The sequence below is a fragment of the Cupressus sempervirens genome, chromosome 11, assembly GCF_028749045.1.
Source record: "Cupressus sempervirens isolate cs-2001-9-10 chromosome 11, ASM2874904v1, whole genome shotgun sequence".
Classification (NCBI taxonomy): Eukaryota; Viridiplantae; Streptophyta; class Pinopsida; order Cupressales; family Cupressaceae; genus Cupressus; species Cupressus sempervirens.
Genome location: NC_143128.1, coordinates 852,342,271 through 852,369,935, shown reverse-complemented (window position 1 = coordinate 852,369,935; position 27,665 = coordinate 852,342,271). Strand labels below are relative to the sequence as shown.

The 27,665-nt window shown below is 32.7% G+C and overlaps 1 pseudogene; it reads left to right on the top strand.

Moving 5' to 3' along the window:
• The first annotated feature begins 893 nt into the window (after positions 1–893).
• The window catches only part of LOC149532215 (ABC transporter F family member 4-like), a 171,523-nt pseudogene continuing 144,751 nt past the window's right edge, over positions 894–27,665 (top strand).

Here is a 27,665-nt window from a genome sequence, read left to right as displayed (position 1 = left end):
TTTTTTTTATTTACAGAAATCAGATCATAAAAAAATGAGATTTTGATTGCAAAAGAGAATATAAGTATGTTGAAAATGATTTAGGGAAGAGTTTAAAAGTTTTCCAAAGAGTAGAAATCATGGGTAATATTGGAAAACAAAAATATTGAAGATACGTAATTTAATTTGTCAAACAAAGAATGCAAAGAATATGCTAAAGAAATTTGATATTTTTGAATGTAAACCTCTTTTAAATTCATTTTCTCATGGAGTTGTATTGTGTAGAGAGGATAATGCTAACTTAGTTGATGAGACAAATTACATAAGTATTGTTGGGAGTTTTATTTTTCTAACCCACACAAGACTTGATATTGCTTATTCAATTTCTCTTATTTCAAGGTACATGACTAATCCATCAAAGATACATCTGAAAGTAACCAAAAGGATTTTGAGATATGTGAAGGGAATTATTAATTTTGGTATTCATTACTAATCTTCTAAAACATTCAATCTTGTTGGATTCAGTAATCCATAATTGGTGGAGAATTTCAAAAAGTTTGCAAAGGAAAGATATGATTATTTATGTGGAATTCAAAATCATGAAAAAGAATTAGACAATGTCAAAAAGGAAAATGATGAGTTAAAAGAAAATTTAATGTTATTTGATGAAATCAAGAAGGAGAATGTTGATTTGGGTAAGAAAATAAAAAAATTGGAAAAAGAAAAAGTTATTGAGATCTTGAAATCAAAATCATTAGTTTATGATGTTGCTTGTAGCACAAAAAACTTATTTGTTCTCATGTTTTGTTAGGTCAAATGAAGACAAGTAGACATTTGTAGGTATAGTTGGAAATTGTCACTATGTCAATAAATGTTTTTTTAAAAGTAATATTGGTTTTAAGATTATGTAGAAAATGGGATTTCAAGGAAGTGGATTAAGAAAACATGGGAAAGGTATGAAAGTTCCCATGCAACCTATTTGGAGGCTAAATTTTGAAGGCCTTGGATTTAGCATGTGTGTGTGTGTGTGTGTGTGTGTGTGTGTTTGAGAGAGAGAGAGAGAGAGAGAGAGAGAGAGAGAGAGAGAGAGAGAGATCTAATGTTACTAGTGTGGTAGGTTCAAAAAAATCAATTCAAAGTAAGGAATGTACTACATGTTCTCATTTTCATATAGTAGATAAATTTTGGAACCTTCACCTTTATAGAATTTATAGCTTTAAGATTCATCAGGAAAAATATGTTGGTATAGAGATTGTGATGGACAATCTATGATTTTTTTAATGTAGGTTGATTATAGATGGATTTATGGATCCAGTGGTAGAAGGTGAAAAAGATGTTGAAAAGGTTGTACAAACCTCAATGTTCACATGTCAAAATTGATAGTGATTGATCAAGTTTCCAATGTTTGAGTGAAGTAGTTGATGACTAGCTTTTGTGATTGGTGTTAGAAATATGAATCACTATTCTACAAACTTTTTCCCATAACTTAATATTGTTAATTATTTTATAACTTGAATATGAAAGTAAACCAACAATTTTGAATAGTAAATATAAACATACACATAGAGAAACCTTGGCCAAGGGAAAAGCTTAGTTTGGATGATACCCACTAGATGATTCACTAAAAAATATGATCCAGTTAAAGATATTGACCCTATTAGGAGTCTATGAAGTACATATAGTATCTTAAAACCCTATTAGAGAAATAGTCCTTGTTAGAAGCCTCAACCCTATTAGGAATTGGTAGATCAAATACAATCTATGCAAGAAGATTCCACTACCCTAAAATGTAATTATACAATTCAGTTCCTTCAAAAAATAGATATACACACAATACTTGCTTGACATTGTAACTTGCACTTACTCTAATCTAACATCAAATTTCACATCACATAATTCTCATAGATGATTCTCACAATAGTTCACATGTCACATCTAATTATGCAACATCCACAATATCTGCACATCACATACATTCTCTGCGCAACATAAGATCTTTACTTATATCTTTCCCATTCACAAATTGTTGCTCAGTTAGCTTCCATAATATCCACATAGTTGGCCTAACATTACTCAGTAATTATTTTGAACCCAAAATAATTCCTAAAGCTATGCAACTCTATTTTTTGCTATGCTTTTTTTGCACTATTAAATACCAACATAGTTAAACTTACTGTAACTTGCATTGTACTGATCGTAGACACATGCACATTGGTAAAAATCATAATGAAGCTACCATAAAGCTTTACTCTATTATGCATATTCTAATTCTTTGTGCATCATCTGTACTATTAAGATATGTTCACTATACTCCTACAAATTGTCTAATACTTAGACAATTTTCTATTTCTGAATGCATAAATGAAATGTTGAGTATATGTTACCATAAATGACAACCATCAAGAAATCTAACTAAGCATATTTCCAACAATCTCCCACTTTGGAACTAATGAAAACATTTGAGAAAATTGGCTAAGTTCCAAAATGATGTCATACATAACAAAAAAAAGAAAAAATAACTACACAAAAATTGCCTTCAAAATATAACAAGTTTATTAATGTTTTGATGGATTATTACATTCCTTATCACTCCTTTACATTGATACATGCATAATCTCACCCTTACATATATGTTTACATCTATACAATTTTCCTCTACATAATAACACAACACTCCTCCTTTGACATCAATGGAAAAGGTCTCAAAAACCATATCACAAAAACTTGCTACCTATTGTTGATCAGCTCATAATTCTAGATATACAATTTGCAAAATCAATCTTCATTTTGTCAAAGTCCTTCTTGTAGTTGCCTGTGATTATATCTGATATATTGATGAGTCAAAAAATTACATAGGATTCCACTTCAACTATCCTCAAGTCAATATAGGAGATTTTTTCATAGGAATTCTTTGTTAAAAGACATTCCTCCAATTGCCTCTGGAAAACTACAACTTTGGGTGCTAGATATTCTCTGATAATAAAGAATATTCTTATTACCTTCTCCTTGTTAAGTTTAATGCTTCTAATAGCATTCTAGATCTTCTCAATCTCATTCTTAGAATCTTCAATTCTAATCTCTAGTTACTACAATCTTGTAGTGAGTGACTGAAGCTCACTCATATGGCCTTTGATACTTACATCAAATTTAGATAAGTGAGTATAAGACATTTCACATTGTCCATACAAATTCTTTTCTTTAGCAATACATTATCTCAATTCCTTGATGTTTCTATCAAGTGCCTTCAAATCATTGCGCATATTAGTGCCTACTGTGTTGAATAGGGCTACATCATGATTATTCTATGCTTGCACTACTACTACTTCAGCACATATTTATTTTTCTGAAACAATTTTCTCAAGGTGCCCATTAGCTCTTTCTAATATTCATCATCAACTAGAATAGGTACTAATGTTCTTGCTACTAATACTACTGAAGATATAGTAGCTTTTATCATTTGTTCCTCTACATTCTTCTTTTTCCTCAACCTCTTTCTTCTTCTTATCTTCTTCAATATTTTTGTTTTCCTCTTCTTCTTTATGCTTCTTCTCATGTTCTTTCTACATCTTCTCCTATTTTTCTTTTCTCTTTTCTTCATCTTCTTTAATTTTATTTTTTGCATGTTCCTTTGTCTTCTTTTCTTCTTCTTCCTTCTTCTTTTTCTCTTCCTCTTCATCATCAAAACTAGTATAGGTAGTGATATTTCCAATAATATTTTCCCCATACACTACAAATCGATTATCATTTATCCATAATTATGTGTGTACTATCCACTTGCATGGATTCAGTACCCATAATAATGTGAGGTGGAGATAGTGCTTGCTGTCTCCCTTCTACCTCTTCCTCTTCACTAGAAGGTGTGTCTTCTTGTACATATACTAGACTATTAGCCTTTTCTTGCACACACTCCTTAAGTATCAAGCACATATATTTCACTATAGCCTCCTATGTTTCTTTCCTTACCTCCTCATAATTGCCTCATATTAGAAGAATTTCTCTTCTTTTGTTCCTCAGCAAGGGCTCAATACCCTTAATTTTTTTGTTAGACTCCTCTTTTGATCCAACATCACATAATTTATTTATGGATGTGATCCTCATATTTAATTCTTCTTCTACCACTCTTCTCTTCCTATTGATCAACCTATTTTATAGGTCTTCAAGAATCTTATTCTAAATGGTATCAAATCTCTTATTTCTCAGAATCATGTTTCTTATTATAGAATTCTCTAATTTCCTCCTATCCATATTGCTATACATGTTGTAAAATTTATTCGACTGAACAAAAATTTCATCATTTATAATCTATATGTTTAGATTTTTCTACCATTGGTTTCCATTCCTTATTATTTGTGGCTCTATTTGCTTCCTCCGCATCTTGCTCAATAGGTTTATCTTCATCATAATCATATGATCTTTTAGAATTAATCACTTGCATGGTTTCCTCCTTTTGCTAGGCCTGTTGCTGATTTTCTTTACTCTTTTCTTTACTTGAGGTGCAAGTTCTTACTTAACCTTCACCAATCTCCCTAACTTCATCTAGATAGTAGGTGATTCCACCTTTGACTACCTTCTTGTTTTCTCAAAGATTTCTCTTATAGGTAAAAAAATGTGTAACTACTGCATATGGTGCAATGGGAGTTTGCACACATGGCTATGCCACCATTACTCCTCTTCGAGGTCTTGTCATTGTAATAGGTGTTGTTGCCAACACTTTTATCTACCCACCACCCTTCATCTCTAGTGTAATTCACTTTATCTCATTGAATTCCTACCTATTCATGCCAGATTCCTTGAGGATGGAATCCATCTCTTTCTCTACTTTCTTCTTGCTCTCCTTGTTTTTGAGCTCAGGCTCTACAATCCTTAAATTTTCATCATATATTTCCCATCTAGGACATTTTGTGTCCTACTTAGACTTGAGTATGATCTACACATACCCTTCAATTAGTTTAGTACTCATCTCATAGCCCATAGGCTCAATGAACTTGACTCTAGGTATCACTGCTTCCATGTAGGTGTTGTTAGCTTCCACCATGAAGCATAAATCCTCCTCATATTTATCTACAAGAGAGGGAGGTATCCTATATCTCAATTTCATCTCAGACTAAAAATTCATCATCATCGTATGAATATCAATGTCTCTAACATTTTTTAAGTTTAGATTTGTAGCTTGAGTTACAATATTCATTGCACATATGCTCCTATCCCAATTTATCACTCCAAGAAACTTTCTTGCAACATAGAAGAAAAAATGAATCAATATAGACTCAAATATAAATACAATACTCTTTGTTGTCTTTATCTTTGCAATATTGTCCAATAGCTACACTCTAACAATGTCACACAAATTTAATTTTCTCCTTTCAATGCCCATCACATATGCTATATGAAGGAATCTAGCTGGTACAAAGTTTACCCTTGATCCATGGTTCAACTTGTACCCTAAGATCTTAGTCAACAACTTGAATCCTTTATCCTAAATAGGATCAACCTTCATATTCCTTCCATCAAACTTGGTTTTTAGTATCAAATGTCTCCACTATTTTCCTAACACTTTTCTCATTAATAGGATTATATCATGTTAAAATTACAAATAGGAAACATATAATTCTGAGAGAGTGGGGGCAAATCAAAAGTTCAAACTTCAGCTATTAAAACTTTCACCATTCATTAGATGCATGTAATATATGAATTGAAAATAGAATGAAAAGTAAATGCATCTAAAGCATGCAAGCAATTGATCATATACACTTAACACCAAATATGATTACCCAAAAACCCTCCAAAGAGAAGGTAAAACTGGGGTGGTAATGACACCCACAAATCTTCACTACTGCAGCAATAAAGTGTAGCTAATTAAGGTTGTAATGGTTTGACCATGAAACATGTTCTACCTTGTGAAAGGCCTACACTATTAAAGGCTTACAAGGACTGTTAAGTCCTTCCTTGTTAAGGGATTTAACCACCCTCTTAGAAGTGTTCCTAGCTAAAGGACTTTAGAACATCCACTTGGAATGTCACTCTATTAAAGGATTTACAACAATGTGTTAGGACTACTCCACCTAAGAGATTAAACTAAAATCACTTGTTAGGATGTTTCAACATAGATCTTGTGATTGACTTTGGCTGCTTTATTAAAGATCAAATATTTATAGTTTCCTTGATCCTCTTTGATCTAATTTGACAATCTTGTATCCTTCTATTCTTTGTTCTTCTCCAACTAATTTTGTAATTCACTCTCTATAACTTCTAAGTCTCCATGAATGCTCTATTTGTGCATGCAAACTTCTCTATTCTTCTCCTTCAATCCCTTATATACTCATATGAATTTTATGGTTTTGTCCTCCTTAAGAAGACTAGAAGACTTAGGGTTAGGTATGAATGTATAGCTAAGATTCATCCTTTTTGCCACTTAATCCTTTCTATTTTCTGATTGGTTGCATGTAAATGCATAAGGAGTATGCAAATAGATTCATCCTTATCTTTAACAAATAAAAATCTAACCTTATGTCAGCTTCAAAATGGTTTACATAGTTGTTTGTGCAATCACAAACAAATATGTCCAATCTACATTACTCTTCACTTGAAGTTACTGATGCTCATCACATACTGTAATTCTATTTCTGACTCCGCACCTAAACTACTTGGCATCTACTATTTACTCAGCACTTGAATCACTCGACATGGTCTATCTACTCGGCACTTGAGTGACTTAGCACATGAGTGACTTGGCACTCATTGCAACTCAGCACAGTCTTGTATTTATATATCATAATTGGCATGCAATACTAGTTTGGCATAAACAAAGTAAATGTCTTAAGTGTGTTGACACTCAATTGTCAAAACTAATCTGAGATCAACAATCTCTCCCTTTGACATGAGTGTCAAAAAAACTTAACTGTACATAACCAATCTAATCTTCTCGAGTATAATATATTCACAACTCAGCTTATATACAAAACTTTAAATTTTCTAAATTTTGTAATAACTTATATACCTAAAAATTTATAACTCACCATGAGTTAATGTGCCTGATTTGTATAAAAAATATGTTCTCCATTCTGAGTAGATTTGTCTCTATTGACTAATATTCTTTGCCATCAATGTATTTACAACTGATGCTCTATCATCTAATATGCTTTGCTTCTATTATGTATCTATCTCTATATCTATATTCTTCAAAATGTACATCATTGGGTCAAAAAATGATTTAGCTCCCCCTTTCATTGCTCTCTTTTTGCTTTATCTACTTCTTTTCTTATTTCCTTTTTCTATTTCTCCCTCTTTGGTTTATCTCCCCCTTACTATTTTCTTTCTCTCCCCCTTTTCCTTTTATCTGCCCCTCTTTTTTTTAATATCTCCCCCTTTTTTGACACTTATGTCAAAGGGTCTATACACTTATATTTGTCCAGAAAGGATTTGTGGACTTCCATGATTATTTTCAAAGGAGCATCCCAATTGTCACATGCAACATCTAGTGAATTTAGTTGGATTGCCAACTTGGCTACTAGGTGAACTAGTCCATTTGATGTAGAAAGATTAGGGTCTTTCATGAAAAAAGTTTTTACATATCCTAGTTCTTTATGGAGTATCTCCATATGGGAGGTAAGTGAGGCTTGGATATTAGTCAACTTGGCTATTATATTAGCCTCTTCCACTATTAAAATAACTAGTTAGCTTTGTGATTAAAGAAATGAGTGAAAATGCTTCACACTTTGAGATGGGTTTTGAGGTAATTACATACCTAAGACTTCTAAATTTCTCTCAAGACTCAGAATTCTATGGCTTGTTTCTTGAGTGAAGAGTGTGGGATCACATAGTTTGGTGTACAATGAGAATATATTCTCAAGTACCTTCTTCACTTTCTCGATTTTTGTATCCAATTCAACTTGTGTTAGTGCTATGTCACCATATATCTTTTCATTTACTTTCTCTTGAAATTTCCTTTCAAACCATTCCAAAAGTTTGGCATTAGTTTCTTGGTCTTCACTGTTCACCCACTCCACAATTTCTGATAACTATTCCAATAGTGGCTTTGATTTTTTAGGTGTTGGCAAGCTAAATTCATCTAAGAAGATATCTCTGATTTCTTGTAATGCTTGCCTCTATCTATACTCCTTTCTGAGTATTTCCTAATTTTTCTTCTCTTATAAGGCTTGCTGTATTATGCCTATCTATTCTAATGTTATGGTTGCATAATCATACTTAGGTATCACTATTTCTTCATCTAGAGTTACATCTCCATAGTAAATTACCTTAGAAATCTTGGAGGAACTTGAGCCTGGTGCTGATATCTATAGTCGTATAGCTTTAGTGTTCATCTTTTGAAGGAATTTTGTAGGAGTGCTTGATGCTAATAATGTCACGAATGCTTGAATAACTTCTTGCTCATTCTCCGTTGGTGTATCCTTGATTTATTTTGATTTTCTTGCATCAATTACAATGATTTGAGTTACACCTAGTGGTTGTGTTGTAGATACAGATGTGTCTATCTATCCTATTTGATCTTTTGTTGTTGTTTTCTTTTCCTCTTCTTTGTTAGTCTGCCCCTGCTCAACTTTGTTTTCTTTGATTCTTGTGTCAACCTTGATAGATGTGTCTTCAGTTGTTTGAATCAAGGGTTGATATCTAGTAGCTGAAGGGATGGTAGAAGGTGGTTCTTGTGCATTCACCTTATCCCTTGTGATTTTAGCTACTGCCTTATGAAGTTCATCAACACTGACCAATACTAGATTTTCACATAATCTTTCTTGTAGTGTGGATTGGTCCAGAATCTTCTTTAGATCTTATACAATTAAGAGATTTATTTTATGAGCTGAGCTATCAGGAACATCCTTAATAGTTATGATTTTTGCAAGTATACTAGTGTCATGAGGAGGGCTCATAATTAGCATTTGTGTGTCTTACACACTCTATCCTATTCTTCCTACTACTCTTCAACTACAACCATGTCTTCATCTTTCTTTTGTGTCTCCTCCTCAGTAGTATCCTTTTCTTTATCTTCTTCATCCTTATCATTTTTATCATCATCATTATTGCTTCCCTCAAAGGGATCTTCTTCTCCTTCTTTAATAGCTATCAACCCATAGATCAATTTCCACATTTGAGTGGATTTCTTGACAACATCTTCAATATTGTTCTAAAGGATGCTAAGTGACCTATATTTTGGTCCAAACCTTCCACCATACTTCTTATTTGCTTTGAAAATTTGTTCTTTTGTCAATTTTGGCATCATTTGGGCTAGTGTGGATTCTCTAATTTGTTTTTCTAGGTTTAAACAATAATGCTGCTTGTTTTCAACAACAGTATACAAATTCTTAAGCATTGTATTATCTAATTCAAGTGTTCTTAAATTTAGATATCATTACATATATTGATTCTTCAATCAAATTTTGTTCTTCTCTACCAAGTTTCCCAAAATCAATATTTTTTAAACCAATCAAATCTACATTTTTCTTAACATTCTCATAGATATTTTCAAGATCATATTTTGGTGTATGACTTACCACTCTAAATTGACTCGTATCCTTTGATTATGTCTTGTCATCATTAGTTTCTAGCTATGAAATGTATTTCCTTCTTTTCTTCTTCTACTTTGGCTCTTCTTGTTTTGTAGCCTTAGCCTTTTCTTTTTCTTTCTCTTTGGCCTTTTGTGTGGTGGCCTATGTGCTTGCCCTAGTTTTTTGTGTTGTAGGCTTTGCTTGACTGGGCTTAGTAATCTTCTTAGCCTTTATCTTTGTCGCAGATTGTGTTGTGGCCTTTCTCTTTTTTATTTTTTCCTATTCTAGTGTTTCCTCTACTTCCTTGACAGCTTCTTCTTCTTCATCCTTATCTTCTCCAAATCCTTTGGTTAATGTAAGAGTTTCTTGAGTTTGGTCCTATTCTTCCTCTTCATCCTCTTCATCATCTTCTTCTTCACCTGTGCCTTCACCAAATTGGGCCTTTATTTTCTTCACCAATTTTTCTTTCTTCTTCAATGTGGAGGCTATCTTCAATGCCATCTCAGCTTTGGATTTCATAACATCATAGTTTCCAAATATTTTAGCTAATTTACCAACTTGTTCAACTAGAAGTGTAGTGCTAGTAGCCGATACTTTATCCACATTAATTTCATAGCCTAGGGGTCTTAGCCATCTTACCCTAGGTATGGTAGTGTGAACATATGTATAGTCAATATCAACAAGAAAGAATATGTCATTATAATACTACTCAACCAAAGAAATTGGTATTCTCATCCTTTGTTTCATAGACTTCTTGAAGCCTTAAAAATATCTAGTCATGATAGTCTCAAAGTTTTCTCCCATTTACTCAATATACTCATTGACTTGAATTGCCACTGATTTGTTTGTCTTCCAACTTCCCTTGCCAAAGGATGGGAATATTTTTTTAACATAAGAAAATATGCAAATTAGGATTGCTCCAAACTTACACTGTGCACTCTTGGTTTTTGTAATGGGACCTAGATTTTCATTTATCTATTACAATTGTAGTTCAACTAGATCATAGGTATGATCACTCTTAACAATTTTGTAGCCCACATCTACTATAATATAGGGTACACTATTTAACTTGCTTGACTAATAAAACTTGTGTGAAGTTACCCTTATGGAAAAGTCCAATAAAGGACCTATGATAGTATCAATAGTCATTCCATGTTTGTTGCATTTTTCCCCTGTGTGTCTCTCAATAAATTCCTTTGAGTCAATTCATAGGGTTTTTGTCCAATCTAGGGTTGGAAAACTAGTCACCTTATGAAAAATTCATTTTGAAATCTTTATTGTTCCTCCTTCCAACCATAAACATCCATCATGTATCCTAATTAATACTATCTTGAACACCATGGGAAAATCTAGGCCATGAGTCAAACCCTTTCTCTAAACAATCTTTAAATCTTCCTTTAAAATTCCATTGTCATGCAACTTATCATAAGCTTGCCTTTTTCTCCATATCACTTATAGGTCTCCTACTTTGAAATTGTAACATTTTCTTATGTCTTGGACCATTATGACCTTGGGGGAATCATGAATAATGTGCCTAACAAGTCTTGTTTATATTCAACATCTAGAATTTCTCTAACATTTGGTTGCTTTAATTCATTGCTAATTGAACATTCAAAACTTCTTAACCCTCTACATTCGATGAACTAGACACCATTTGACAAGCTAGGGTTTAACAAATTTTAAACTACGTGACTCAGCTTATGAAGAGTACCTTGGGAATTCGATTAGCAGGAGCTAGATCATTATTGGAATTAATGCAATCACTTTGAACTTGGTTTTTAAATCACATTCTAATCTCCTTGTAATTTCTTGAATTTGAAATGATGAAAAATGAATAAAAATTGACCTTATACCCATCAAAACTCTAAATTTAATGCTCAATGCTTGTACAACTATAGAATTGATATCAATGTGATTTATGTTACACTTGATAGCTACTACAAGCTTGGCTCTGACTATCTTTAACTAGCATCTCAGCTCTAACTAGTATTTCACTTGACATACACAGAAGACTTTTCATGCTCAGCAACAACATGAAAACTTGAAGATTTAACCTTAAATTTTCTACAACTTCTTGCATCTTTACTCATGCTAATGTAGTCTTTTCAGTAGTAAATCCTTCTGAAATTGATGTATGATATATCACTTAAATATTAATCCCACATACCTTTTGATTGGTTAATTTGAAGAGGTGTGATCACCTAAACCATTGGGTGAAGTGATCCCTTCTCTATTAGATGTACTACCACCATTCTTCTTCTTCCATGTCTTGTTCATCTCATTCCTGATGTGTTCAAAATCTGCCTTTCCTTTACCTTAATCAAATTCACAACTTGGTGCCTTGGACCCTAGTTGGACAATGCTTACTGATGTGACCAATCTTGTGATAGTTGAAACATGTGGTTTGACTCAACCATCTTTTGTAGTTACCATTGAAGTGAGTCCTAATGTAGTTTTTAGGTACATGTCCATATTCTTAATGATAGTGACAAGTATATCTTGTATTGTAATACTAATTATAAGAGTTTTCATAGCTTCTTACCTTTTTTAGCTTGCTTGATGGTCACCTGGACTTGGATCTGCATTCAAAGGCTCTATTTCCATACTTTTGACAATTGTAGCAATATGCTTCAAATTTTATTGCATGCATGGTTCTAGTTTTTCATTCATGTGCCTAATTACCTTATTTATTAGACTAATGATAGTAGGCGATGTCCTTAGCCTTAGCATTCTGATTTGTACTCTTGCTCCTACACACATTAGAGGTATGCCCTTTCTTTTCACAATTATGACAAGTGGGTTTGGAGTTCTTTCCTTTGTTGTTCCTTTCCTCAGTAGCTTTGGATGATTCTCCTTCTTTAGTGCTTGTGTAGCTCAATCCTGATGTGTCTTTATTGGATCTAGGGGATTTTAGTAGTTTCTCAAAGTACTTGATGGCTTTATTTGTCTTGTTGAAACTTTTAGCAAATTTCTTTTGTCTTTTCAGGTCATTTTGTAGTTGTTTATTTTGTAACTTCAATATAGTTATCTCAATGTCCTTGACATTCAACTCATGATGAGCATTCATCATTTGGTTTAAGGTATCCAATTGCATGATTGAGATCTTTGATAGCTCTATTACTTTTCTTCCAATTTTTTTGCCAAAGTTTTCTTGTCTTCTTCAATGATGGCCTTGTCTTCTATAGCTTTATTCTTTTGTTCAATCACATCATACAAAAATATAGCTTGTGATTTTTGCCCAACTTGAGATTTTTGATCTCTTCATCTTGTGCTCTATTCTTTTCCATTAGATCTGCAATTGTTGCATCAAATTCACTAGAGTTACCATCTACATATAGCTTTGCAGTGTCAATCTCTTTGTATTGTGTGTCATTTTTTGTTATAGCAATCTTTTTCCTTCTCTTTAGGGAACTCTTCAAAGCATCTTTGGCTTCATTCAGTTGATGTAGTATGAGATGTATCTCAATCTCCTAGTTCTCAATGGTCTTTTCCAATTTGTAGGCTTCCATTTCAAGATCTTTCCTTTAAGCTGCAAAGCTTCTTCTTTTGAGAACTTGGCTCTGATACCAATTGTTGCAATTAAAAATAGGAAACATGTACTTCTGAGAGGGGGACTGAATCAAAAGTTCAAACTTTAGCTATTAAAATTTTCATCATTTATTAGTGTTGGAAATGATTGAAATGATCATAAGAACAATCATTGGAATAATATATGGAACTGGTAAAGAATGTCCTCAATCATTGTTTTGTCATTAATGTCAAACTTGCTACTTATAGGGATGACAATTGCTTTAATGATCCAAATACTATCAATTAGTTGATTGTCAAGGCGAAGGCAATCAATAAGATGTAACTAGAACACCTAGAGAGAGGTTGAAGTTATGATGTTGTAATGAAGTACAAGGATCAGTCAAGCCATTAATGAAATAGTGTATTGGATGACATACTAAAAGATACAAAGAATGAGCACACTAAAACATATTAAAGATCTAAGGTTTTAGCTAAGTCTTTTGTAAAGGTCAAACTAAGAGAAGCTGCCAAGCAAGATAGTAAGAGCCGAGAAGAATCAAGTGCCAAGCAAGTTCAAGTGTCGAGCAAAATCAAGTGCCGAGCAGAATCAAGTGCCGAGTAAGTTCAAGTGCTGAGAAAAACCAAGTGCCAAGCAGAAACAAGTGCCAAGCAGAACCAAGTGCCGAGTAGGTATAGGTGCCGAGTAACACAAAGGTGCCGAGCACCAGTAACTCAATAATGCCAAGTTGCTGCATTATTTAGAAAATCAAAGATTCATCAGATCTAAGATGACAAATTTGTTATCTAGAAATTTGTGAATTAAAAGGAAGATAAGAATGATGAATTGGTGGCACAGAACACCCTGTAGAACACTTTTAAGATAGAACTGGCAAAGTTTCAAGAAGAAAACAAGATATGGGTAGATACATTGTATCCTACCTAATCCATTTTGAAACCCTAAAATTGGAGAGGGAGATTTGAGCGGAAAAGGAAAATCAGACTTGTATATAAGAAGACATAAGTTAATAAAAAAATAGAGTGGAATAGAGGGGATAGTGAGAGAAAGAGCCGTGGTCAAGCATAAAAGAATGAAATGCTGAAGAATGTGCTAAGGAGAAGATAACATAGGAACTCTGTTTAGATAGACGAGCACAAGCATGATTGCATTGGCAAAATGAGTAGGAAGACTCAAGGAGACAAAGCTTGAAAGGGAGACAAGTAGTCAGAGTTGAAGTAATTGAAGCCAAGCATAAGGATTGAACTGAAAGAGTGATCTGAAATCTGCAAAGTATGTTGTAAGTTATGTCAGATCAAAAGACCATTAACATTACTTTCTAGCAATTGTAATAGTAAGATAAATCCTATGGACTTAGGTTGGTTTAACAGCCATTAGATAAATCCTTTAACAGGGTGACATTCCAAGCGGATGTTCTAAAGACCTTTAACCAGGCCCATTCCTAACAGTTTGGTGAAATCCTCTAACAAGGTCACATTTAACAGTGTGTTGTAAGCCTTTAACAGGGTAGGCTTTTAACAGGGCATCACTTCAGAAGAGTGAGAATTAAGTAGCATGTTACTGGTGGTTTTTCCCAAATTGGGTTTCCACGTAAATCATTGTGTCATGTGTTGATCTTGAATGTTTTATCTTTGCATGTTGATTTATAGTAATTTGCTTATATGACTGATTTAAGTTTGAACATATAAAAAGGGTATTAATAGGGCATTTGGACCTTGAATAACTAATTCACCCCCCCTCTCAGTTATTCTAAAGAATTCTAACAATTAGATGCATGTAATATATGAACTAAAAATAGAATGAAAAGTAAATGCATCTAAATCATGTAATCAATTAATCATATACACTTAACACTAGATATGATTACCTAGAAACCCTCCAAAGAGAAGGTAAAAGTCTCTATAACTTCTGAGTTCCATGAATGCTCTGTTTGTACATGCAAACTTCTCTATTCTTCTCCTTCAATCCCTTACACACTCTATGAATTTTAGGGTGTCGCCCTCCTTAAGAAGACTAGAAGACTTAAGGTTAGGTATGAATCTACAACTGAGATTCATCCTTTTTACCACTTAATCCTTCCTTTTTTTTATTGGTTGCATGTAAAAAGATAGGTATTATACAAATAGATTCATCCTTATCTTTAAATAATCAAAATATAACCTTATGTCAGCTTGAAAATGGTTTACATAGTTGTTTGTGCAATCAAAAACAAATATGTCCAATCTGTGTTACTTGACACTTGAAGTTACTAATGCTTGGCACATACTATAATTTTGTTTATGACTTGACACTTGAATTGTTCATCATCTACTACTTACTTAGCACTTGAATCAATCAGCATGGTTGGTCTACTTAGCACTTGAGTGACTTGACACATGAGTGACTCAACACTCATTGCAACTTGACATAGTCTTGTATTTACATATCATACTCAACGTGAATTACTAGTTTGGCATAAACTAAGTAAATGTCTTAAGTGTGTTGACACTCAATTGTCAAAACCATTCTAAGATCAACATAACCTTTATTATTAAACCATGTGACCTTGTGGATTAGGTCATTGTCAATGAAAACCTGTGTATTACCTAACCCAAATATATCATCATGTACTCTACTCAATATAATTTGGGTTCGCTCATGATTGTCAAATTCTATGTAGAACACATGCTTCACCAAATTCAAATCTTCAAGGTGCACATACTCAAACTTCAAGGATAAGTCATTATTAAACATGACTCCTAAGTCCTTGTGAATCTTCTCATTACCTATACTCTCATTTTTGCAATGTATATAACTCATATGTTCTACATGTAATAGATTTTCTAGAACTTGTGAAAATGTCCCTATAGGATCACCTATTAAAGAAAAAAATTCCTATTTCTTGAACTCATACCTTGGTCTGTCACTAACATCATGCACTCTTTTTATAGCCATTCCTATATAACTATAAATACTTCAAGAAACTAGATTCAATACTCCATAAAATATCTCAAATTTGAAATTTTTGGGCTTCTTCAACTTTCATCTTCACAAAATTACTTCACACTTCAATTGTTATCAAATCAAACTTTAATTTGCTCAAGATACTTTGCATGAACAAATGGTACATCAAATCTTGTTTGCGATCCTTCAATCATTTCAAATCACACTACACAATAAATGTGTATCTACAACAAACTCAAAATACTGTGTTTGTTTACTAGTGACCTTGATCTTACATTCCCACTTACTATGATCACATCAAGACTTGCATAGTAAACGATAGCTTTCTCTCTATGTCTTCTACCTTCTGTTAATTGCACAATCTCTACCTTTCTCTCTAACATCAATTCTGACCACTGATGATCTATTGCTTCTATAATAGCTTAATTCAAACAAGTTAAGTCACAAAAAAATTGTGACTTCAACTTTCTATCATGTACATCAAAAAATTACTCTTCTAATATTGTATGTGAACTCTTTGGATTGCAAGCCTTCGAAAATGCTTCTTTGAATTCCTCAACATGTTTGTTGACTACTTCTTTATGATTGTTGTTGCTTCCATTATCATTCCTTCTACCATTCCTATTGTTGTTCCTTCTATGATTAGGGTTCTTTTTAAAGTTCCCTCTATCCATTCTATAAAATCTCATTGTGTGTCCAAACTTATCACATAACTGACATAGAGGTGCATTTGTCCTCTGATTATTCTTGTTTTGACTTTTAGGTTCTCTGCAATTCCTTGCAATATGTCCAAGATTATTACATTTGTAACAAACAAACTACTTTCTCTCACCATTAGGTTTCTCTCCATAATTAGATCTTCTTTGTGATCTACTTCTTCCATTACCTACAGGGTTAGTATTCCTAAACATTCTACTATTCTTATTATCATCAACAAACTTAGCTTTCTTACATTCTATTGCCTTATGTCTATGACCATGACAATTATAACAATAGAAATTAGCAATAGGTTTAAAAGACTTACCTATAAAATCTCTCTTCATATGTCCAACTTCATTTCATATCAAAAATCTACCTCTAAATTCATGTCTTACCTCTTTAGATGAATAAACTTGGTTAGGTTCTTCAACTTGCTCTATTGTTCTAAGTTCATCAAATTTCTTTGTCAATTCAATTTTTTCAACTTCATAAATCCATTTAAACTTTTCTTTAGGGATTTCTTCTATAGAATCTAGTTCTATCCTAATCTCATCTTTCTTTACTTACTTCTTTCCAAGAAGATATCCAAGGCTGACCTTGTCATAGAGAAGGTCTTTGATGAAATATTTGTTCATCAATTTTCTTAGAACTTTTGTAAATTTTCTCTATCTATTATTTTTCTTGTGTGAATTCTCCTTTCATAATGATATTACATTTTTCCAACTCTACATGCTCAATTTTAATAGAATCTGATTTAGATTTCACTTGACTTAACTAGGATCTAAGGTCTATATTCTTAGATTTTAGATCAGGTTCACTCTTATTGCTACTAGTCTTAAGACTCGACTTTACTTCAACAATTTTCAATTCATGTTTCAAAATCTCATTCTCTTTCTTAAGATTTTCTACTTCATCATTAGCACTAGTTTTTGCAAATGGTTCCTTCCTAGATTTTAGATAATCAATTTCATCTTTTAGTTTGCCAATGCAAACTTTTGCATCTTTATATCTATCTTTCAAGTTATCTCTCTCTTTAGTAAGAAGATCAATTTGTTCAAGAGCTTCTTTAAGATTCTTCTTTAACTATTCCATATTCACTAAGATCTTACTTAAGTTCATAAGCCTCCTCAAAGTAACTATGCTCTAACACCAATTGTTAGAAATAGATAATACTTAGAGGGGGAGGGGGCGAGGGTTGAATTAGTATTATACAAACTTTTTCCCAAAACTCAATATTGTTAATTACTTTATAACTTGCATATGAAAGTAAACCAACAATGTTGAATAGTAAATAAAACCATACACGAGAGAACTCCTAAAACCATCATTTGATAACTGGGGGAACCTTGGCCAAGGGAAACCCTAGTGGGGATGATACCCACTAGATGACTCACTAAACAATAGGATCCATTTAAGGATATTGACCCTATTAGGAGTCTATGAAGTACATATATTGTCTCAAGTCCTCGTTAGAGGACTAATCCTTGTTAGAACCCTCAACCCTATTAGGAGTTGGTAGATAAAATACAATGTATGTAAGAAGAACCCACTCCCTAACATGCAATTATACATACAATACTTGCTTGCTCTTGTGACTTGTACTTACTCTAATCTAACATAAGATTTCACATCAGATAAGGCTTGTAGAGGATTCTCAGAATAGTTCACATTTCACATCTAATAATCCAACTTCCACAATATCTATGCATCACATACATTCATTGCACAACACACTTTCACTCTATTTGTGAAACATAAGATCTTTACTTATATCTTGTGCATTCACAAACTATTGCTTGGTCAACTTCTATGTCTTCACACACTTGACATAATATAAAATAATATCCACATAGTTAGATTGACATTACTTAGTAATTATTTTAAACCCAAAATAATTGCTAAAGCCATACAATTATGTTTTCTACTATGCTTTGTTCTACACTGTTAAATACCAACATAGTTAAACTTACTATAACTTGCACCATATTGATCATACACATATGTACACTGGTACACAACATAATGAAGGTGTCACAAAGATTTCTTCAACTATGCATAATATAACTCTTTGTGCATCATCTGTACTATTAAGATCTATTCCTTGTACTCTTGGAAACTATCTAATACTTAGACAATTTTTTGTGTATAAATGCATAAATGAAATATTGAGTATATGTTGCCATAAATGAAAACCATCAAGACATTTAACTGGTTAGATTGTCAACAATCAATACATGGAAGTTTCATGAGTTATATCTATATTAGAGAAATGAGGAACTAAGCCCTATGATCTCTCACAAAAGAGAAAATTTGATAAAGATATAGTTTACTTCTATTACCAATATTGTGTGACTCTATAAGACTAATTATGGAGAGATTTAGTTTGAGATGAATGGATTGGATTGTGAGTCCACTCAGCATCAAGGGTGAGTTTGTTGATAATTGATGATGCTACTAGAAAAAAACATATGTTTTTCCTTAAGAAGATTTTAGTTGGTTTATTAGTTTTTTTATTCAAACAAGAACATGCTATATACATATATTTAGGATTGAGATTTATTTATTTTTATTTTTATTCTCTAACAAATAAAAAATGTTTAGATACACACATGTCTAGTTTTTGGCTCATTTTTTCCTCTAGCTTCAAATTATTTATATTCAAACCTTTGTAATATTTTTCAATAGTGCTGAAATAAAAGTGATAATTTCATAATCTTGTTCATGTGTAAAGTCTATATCAAGGTTCTATAGAAACAATTGCAGATGGCAGAGGACCTTCTCCAACAATTTTTAGTGAGGGAGGTGACAATAATTTAATTTTGAAGCATAGTAGAAGAGGATTTTAGGAGAAAGTTAGCTAACCTTAAAATTGATGAACTTTATTTTTAACAACACCCAATAAAAATAATAGCTATATAAAATGTTTAGCACTAGGTATTTGCTAAATCAATAAAAAATTAATAAGGGTTGTAATAGTTTAGATGCTAGCTAGCAATAAAAAATATATTTAATTTGGAATACACAATTTGAGGCATACATTGTTTCAACAATTTTAGGTGCAATATATTTCTAAATTTGGTTTTAGTTTTTAAATTTTGTAAGTTCCTAATTTTGGAACCCTTTCACTTTCTAGCTACTATTTTTGTTTGATTATTTATCATCTTTACTTTGATACTAGTTATCATTATTAAGGATATCAACATTGATAGCTTCTCAATATTTTTTCATGACAAGGAACTTCTAATGAATGCCCCTATTAAAATTTCTAACCAAAAGTGTTATGGGCTTGTCGGAAAAAATGGGAAGGGGAAATCTACAATGTTAAATCTCTTAGTGTAGAGTAAGATCCTTGTGCTCAAAAATATTGTTGTACTACTAGTTGAGCAATAGATTATTATAGATGATAAATATTTGTTGTAGGCTATAGTTATTGTAAATAAGGAATTGGTAGAACTAAAACTATAGATTTAGATGTTGGAAAACATGTCTTTAGAAGATGAGGTTGATGATGAAAATATAGTATGAAATATTGTCAGTGATTAGATTCGATGTAGTATAGATACAGAGGTCAAAGATCTTATCTGGTTTAGATTTCCAAAAAGATATGTTCACCCATCCTACAAAATCTTAGTGGAGGTTGGCATATGAGAATCTCTTTGGAAAGAGCTTTGATTTTTTATCCTACCCCTCTTTTACTTTTTTGTTCCAATGAAATACTGGAGTTTGTGTGTGTGTGTGTGTGTGTGTGTGTGTGTGTGTGTGTGTATGTGTGTGTGTGTATCTATATGTATATGTATATAATATATATGTATATATACATATATATTATATACATATATATATACACACACACATATATACATATATACATATACATACATATATACACAAATACATACATATATATATACACATACATAATGTAAAAAAATATCATGTATTACATATTAAAAATTTCCTATCACCTAGAAAGGAAATATTTGGTTAGGAACAAAAATATAAAGATTTAAATAGAAGAAATTCAAGCTAAGAGAATCACTAGAAGAGGATGAAGTGGTAGAGTGTAGGCCAAGAACTAGAGAGCATAAAAGAGAAACTTATAACTAACAAATTGAAAAAAATATATACATTAATGTGCAAAATATTGCAAACAAAAAGTGCAGGGCCGTGATTGGATTACTCATCCATACTATCCCTTTCATAAGCATTACTTTCTGTATAACTCTAATCCCTTGAAGATGAAGCATAGACATGAACTCTAGAAATAGAGCCATAGTATCAATGTCATGAATGACATGGACATCCAATAGGAAGAGGAGTAGGCATTTACTTGATGAACCAAACAATCATTTAGATTTTAGAACCATTCTCTGGTTAGAAGAATATTTGGATAGGTGGAAGAAGACACTTTTTCTTGTGTCTCATGATGATGACTATACTAATATCATTCATTTAAATTCAGAAAATAAACATGTTTATAGAGGCAATTTTGATTTTGGATATTAAAGAAAAATGAAAGGAAATCAATTATGAAATTTGAAATATATGAGAAATATTTGCAAAGTGAAGTGGAAGTAGGGCTCAACAAGAAAAATTCATACCCATTCAAAATTTATTGCAAACAAGTAGGAAACAAAGAGAAAGGGTAAGGGAAAGACTACATATGATGATAAACATGCTCTAAAGGCCCGAAGAAGATTGAGGGATTGTAGTGTTGTGTTACACTTTTGAGAACCTCTTCTTTGACTTAGAAATATTGATGTGGATATTGACATAGGAACACATATGGATATTATAGGTCCCAATGTAGTAGGGAACTCTATTTTACTTAATCTCTGTGCTAGTGATTTGTAACCTTCACAAGGAGAGGTAAGGATGAGTCAAAACCAGAGGATTATTATGCATTCTCAACATTTTATTGATTTGATGAGTATGGAGGAAACTCATATTTGATATCTTCTTAGGTTTCATTTAGATTAATAGGGGTTTACCAAACATAAAAAAAATTTCTTCCCAACCATAACTATCTCACATGAATTAACCACACAGTAGAGACAAAACCCAAGATACAAGATTTGATCCCAAAATTAACTCTTTATTCATAAAACAACTAATTTCATGCAATATTCTAGGCTATAAAGCCCTCCCAGTTGTGGCCAAATACAAAGAAAGTGATATTTTAGCAAGACCCATGAAGATCAAACCCAAACCCTAGCTAGTTTATATCTACAATATGACAACAATATGGTAGAAACCTCTAGCAAGATCTGAACTAATTCTTGCAAACCATCAAGAAATATTTGGAAATGGGAAGGAGTAACTGAGAGAGGAGTGGTCAATCACTTACTGTTGACACCAAAGTTTGCACCCTTTCATAAAGTTTTTACCTAAAGGCAACCTCGCATAACATTGTTCAACAATATCAAAAGTGTGGGACTTTGCAATTAGAGATTGAGTCTCCAAAGAAGGTTGAATTCATTGCTATTAGGGTGCACCTATCTATTTCTTGAGAGGAAAAGAGAGAAGGAATGCATGAAAGAAAAATACCTATACTAATCTAGAAAGGGGTGATACACCAAATAGTATTGTTCAATCTTATCCCTTCCCAGGGAAGCAAAGTTCATCAATATAATCCTTAGATATATAGATCCTATCTTAGGTTTTACTCAACAATCATGCATAGATCAAAAACCAATGAAATGATACAATCACTTCACTCTATATCATTCAAAGATAGGACACAACATATAACTGAATAATGAAAGGACTATAAATCAATATAAGGCAAGAAGGTATAGCATGATATATTAATGAAAGAAAGAGAAACAACTTAGAATCATATTCATTCATAAGAAAAAGAGAATTATAGTAGCAGGATGTAAGACACACTATTATAGAATTAGAGAAAAGATTGATTCTTGAAAGGGTTACAAAACTTTCTTTTATAGTTCAAGCATAACTAAGATATTACATTGAGTTCAAACTATAACCAGGTAGAGTCGAGATTTTAGATGGGCAATAAATGTTGATCAGAAAAGATCATGATCAAATGCATATCCCCATACAACAAGCCAAAATTTTTTACATACAAATATGACCCTTAAGAGATAGAAGCGGCAACCATTACCAATCAGATGAGGTAGATGGATAACCAAAGCAATGGAGGAAAGAAAATACATTAAGCAAGCATGAATAACAATAAAAGAAGCATTTATAACCAATCAAGGACCTACTTACCATTAAAAAACTACTTAATTTTGTGTTAGCAACCATCCCAAGTAATTTGTGTTAGAATTTGAAAAATCAACCTCATCACATGGCCTAATAATCTTTCAACATTCTGCCATCTTGTCTTGTTTCCATCTTATGATGACTTCTTGACTGCCTCTACCTATTTGCCACTTCTTAGCCTATTTCCACTTTGTCTTCTTAATCATTGTGATCCTACAATTAATATGAGATTGGCCATTCACACTATCACCATGATTTACACTCAATGGTATTCTAACCGTACGATTGTGTAAAATCAGCCATCTCACCTTTGTCACCCTTTCACAACTTGAAACTAAGGTTGGGATCAAATGTCTATGAAGCCCCAATCATTGATAAGTAAACTAATAACATCAGCCATTTTCACTATCACAAGTTCAATATTGACTGTAGCCTAGAGCCGTATGATGATGCAAAACCATAACTTAACTATGATCACATTGTTGAAACCACCAACTAACTTCTTCCACTAACTGCTATGAATGAGCAAAGATGTTGTGTTGACCACCAATTCCCCATCACAACTTAACTCATTAACCTAAAGGTTAACCCTGTGACTATGTGCACAAGGTAATTCACAAGTTCACTGCACTAATCCTTTGGTTAGCTTGGCCTTGTACGATGGCATAAAAGAACATAAAATAGACTGCTATGGTTAAATTTCTCATGGTTGCAACTTGAAGACATTTAAGGATGAGACTATTTGTGATCATGCAATTGAAGCTAATCTCTTCATCATAAATATTTTGATAGTTAGGCTCTAACTACCTACGACCATGAAAGCAAGGAAAGATTGCATCATCCTAGACTGAAAACCTTAATCTTCTCTAGAAGCAAGTATTAAGGTGAATTCCATTGACTAGTATTGGTAGAATATTTCCATCTAGCTTGGATAGCTAAAAAGCATTGGCCTCCTTACAATTGGTGATAACATATGGGCCACTCCACATGGAATAAAATTTAGAGTTCCTACTAGGTTTAGCTCTATCTGCATTCCACTTGAGAACAACATGTCCTTCTTTGACAACTCAAGCTATCACCTTCTTGTCAAAACTTCTTTTGTCCTATTGTTGAGATGCCTCAAGTGTATACATATATTTCCATCTCTTCTCTTCTAATTCAATTAGCTCTACTAGCCTGACTATCATGGAATCATTATTTTCTAGTTCCAACTAATGAGCCAACTCAAGAGAGGGTAATTCAAGTGAAATAGGAAGCCTATCTTCCCTTCCATTTGCTAACATAAAAGGTGAGTTCATTATTTCTATCTTGGGTTTAATTTTGTTAGACCAAACTATAGTCTTCAACTTGGCATGCCAACATCTCTAATTGTCTTCTATCATTCTCTTCATTATTTAGATGAGGTTTTTATTGGATGATTCAACCAAACCATTCCCTTGGGGGTAATAATTTGAGGAAGTACTCAAATATATTGCATGTTCCAAAGACCAAGAGCATATATGAGTTCAAAAAAAATATTTAGCATTATTTTATATGATAGTTGACGGAACACCAAATTTGGTCACAATTCCATCAAGGAACTCAACCACTGAAGCTTCTATTGCATCTTTCAAAACCACCACCTTTGTCCATCTTGTGAAGTAATCTATGGCTACCAAGATCCATTTGTGACCAGAACTAGAATGAGAATTTATCAAACCAATAAAATCCAAGCCTTATTGAGAAAAAGGTTGGTCAACTTGAATATTATGGAGATGGAGGGTAGCCAATATTTTCTTTCCTAAGAAGAATGCAAATTTCTCACATTTCCTCACCCACTTGTGGCAGTCATTGAATAAGGTTTTCCAATAATAACCATCCCTCATAATCTTCATTATTGTGATCTTGACTAAGAAATGACCACCAACAAAGCCATCATGGAACTCTTTCAATAACCTGCCGACCTAATCAATCTACATACACCTTAAAAGGACTCCATTAGAATCCTTTCTAGACAATACTCCATACACCAAAGCATAAGTGATAGACTATAATATGAATTGTCTTCTCTTGGCTCTATCTAGGCCTTGGGATATCTTCCTTCCATCAAGAAGGTAGTCAAGTCATGCAACCAATCATTCTAATTCTAATTCTCTGCTAGTTTCTCACCTTGTATTAAAAAGGTAGCCTCTCGAGGTATCTCAAAAGATGAGGCCATTTTCTCACACAATCCCTTTCCCCTTAAAATATTGGTGATCTTAATATCAATTTCATACTCCATAACTTTGATAATCTATTGAAATCTCTTTTCATTTATATCCTTTCTTAGGAGGAATGCCTTCTCACTTTCATGTAGAGCCAAGAGTTTGACCTTTTTATGAGACATAAGGTGTCTGAACTTTTTGAGAGCACTTATAATTGCAAGGACTTGCCTCTCTACATAGTTATATTTTCCCTTATAATATTTAAGCCCTTCACTAACGAAAGCAATGGGTTGCTCCAAACTATCTTTAGTCAACTATGTTAGAACAAATGATACACTTGACTCTCTTCCAAGTAAGTAGAGGATGAAATATATGTCAAACTTAGAATTGACAAGAGTGGGAGTTGATGCAATTAACCACTTGATCTCCTCAAAACTAGTCTTCCTTTCCTTGGTTCAAGTGAACATCAAATTCTTCTTCAACATAGTTGTGAGATGTTTCACCATGGAAGAAAAGTCAAGGATGAACCTCCTTATGAAGTTGATACTACCAAGAAATATTTGCAATCTTTTCTTATAACTGGAAAGTGGGAGAGAGAGAATTTCATATACTCTATCTAGATCTATTGCTAGCCCATTTGTTGATACAATATGTCCTACGAGCTTTCCCTAATCAGTGGCAAACACACACTTCTTGGGATTCAAAGGCACACCATATTATTTGTATCTGATGAATACCTGCCTCAAATGATCAAAATTTTCTGTTGCATGCTTTGAAAAGACAATTATATTATCAAGATATACTAGCACAAATTTCTCTAGCACACCTTTTGAAGGAAATCTCCATAAAATTTTGAAATATGACACTTGCATTGGTTATTCTAAATAGCATTTTACAATAAGCATAGGTACTCCATTTTATAGTGAAGGTTGTCTTATATCAGTCTAATTCTTGGACTAAAAGCTAAGTATAGCTTGAAAAACCATCTAAGAAAGAAAATGTTTCTAAGCCACTAGCTATGGATATAATTTTTTCCATAGAAGGAAGAGGATGATGATCTTAAGAGAAACCTTATTAAGGTCCCTAAAATCTACACATAGTCTAATTTCTCCATTCTTCTTCCTAATAGGGACAATATTAGGTACCAGTGAGGAGTGCTTGATAGGGAATATAATGTTAGCATCTATGAGTTTAGATAATTCTTTTCTCATTAATAGTTAAATCTTAGGATTAACTAGCTTCTATTTTTTTTCTAATAGGCTTTTCATCATGTTTTAAATCTATAGTATGCTAGAATAGATTTGGGTCAAAACCCTTTAAGTATTCACATGTCCAAGCAATATAATCACTAAATTCTTGACATAAATTAATGAAAACATATTGCTTAACATTAGTGCATACCTTTCCCAAGTTAAGAGTTTTTCTATTAGAAAAGGTGACAAGTGTGGAGTCATCCATCCTTGCAATTAAGTTTGAACCTTTCCCTCTTTCTTAATCATCAGAATTGAATATACCTTCCAATGTGACTAGGCCTTTAGGAAATTTATTGAAGTAAGGTTCACAATCTAATCCCCATACTGACTCTATAACTTATGCTAGTTTCTAGTAGAGAACTCTACTTCATTTTATAGAAAATTAACAATTTTCAAATCAAAGTCAAATACTTGCAAATTAGTGCAATTATCTAGGACAATAGGCCTTACAACAATTCAAATCTGTTGCTCCCTTTCATTAGTAAGATGCTCTAGTATATCATGATGAGCACCAATCATTGCAAGCCTATCAACATGTTTGTTCTTACTTCTAGGAATAATTTAAATGTTGAATTCTTGAAAGCCTTCAAGTAAATACTAAACTCTATGCTCGTATGACTTAAGAAGGTTGTTCTTTGTGACATTCTAATTTCTAGTTTGATTGACAGCCAACTCACTATCTCTAAATACTTTTAAGAGTTTGTAGCCTCTCCTTTGTTAAAGTTGAAGACCTTGGATCAAGGCTTCATATTCTACCACATTATTGGTGCAACTAAATTGGAGTCTATATGAAAAGTAATATTTGTCCAAATTAAGAGAAATGAGCACTGCATCAACACCTGAATCATTTTTTTTATCCTTGAGCTATCAAAGAACATATTCCACAATCTACTTGTATCATCTTATGCTTTCATGAGATTGGGAATAGGAGCAGTTACCTCAAACATGCAATTAATTCCAAGACTTATTTCCTCAAACTCTTGTATTGTATCAAATTAATAAGCAATGACCCATTCATCAAAAAGATAATTAGGCAACTTTGCTAAGGAAGTATCATGATCATGAGTTATGCATTCATTATCCTCCTCCCTAATTGTATAATTCATATTTATGGGGTTGGGAGTATAACTCTCTATGTGATTAAGGGCCAGAGGTTCTATCCTTAAAGAATTTATAGTCCCATATCTTGTTCTAAATAACATTTAGGACCAATCTATTGCAATATTACCACCTATTTGTGTAGTGAAGTCTCTAGATAGGCAGATGACAAAATATGACTCAACCTTAGCTGCTAATATATCTTGAGTAATAGTACAACTAGGACATTCATGAAATTCCATTTCCACATTTT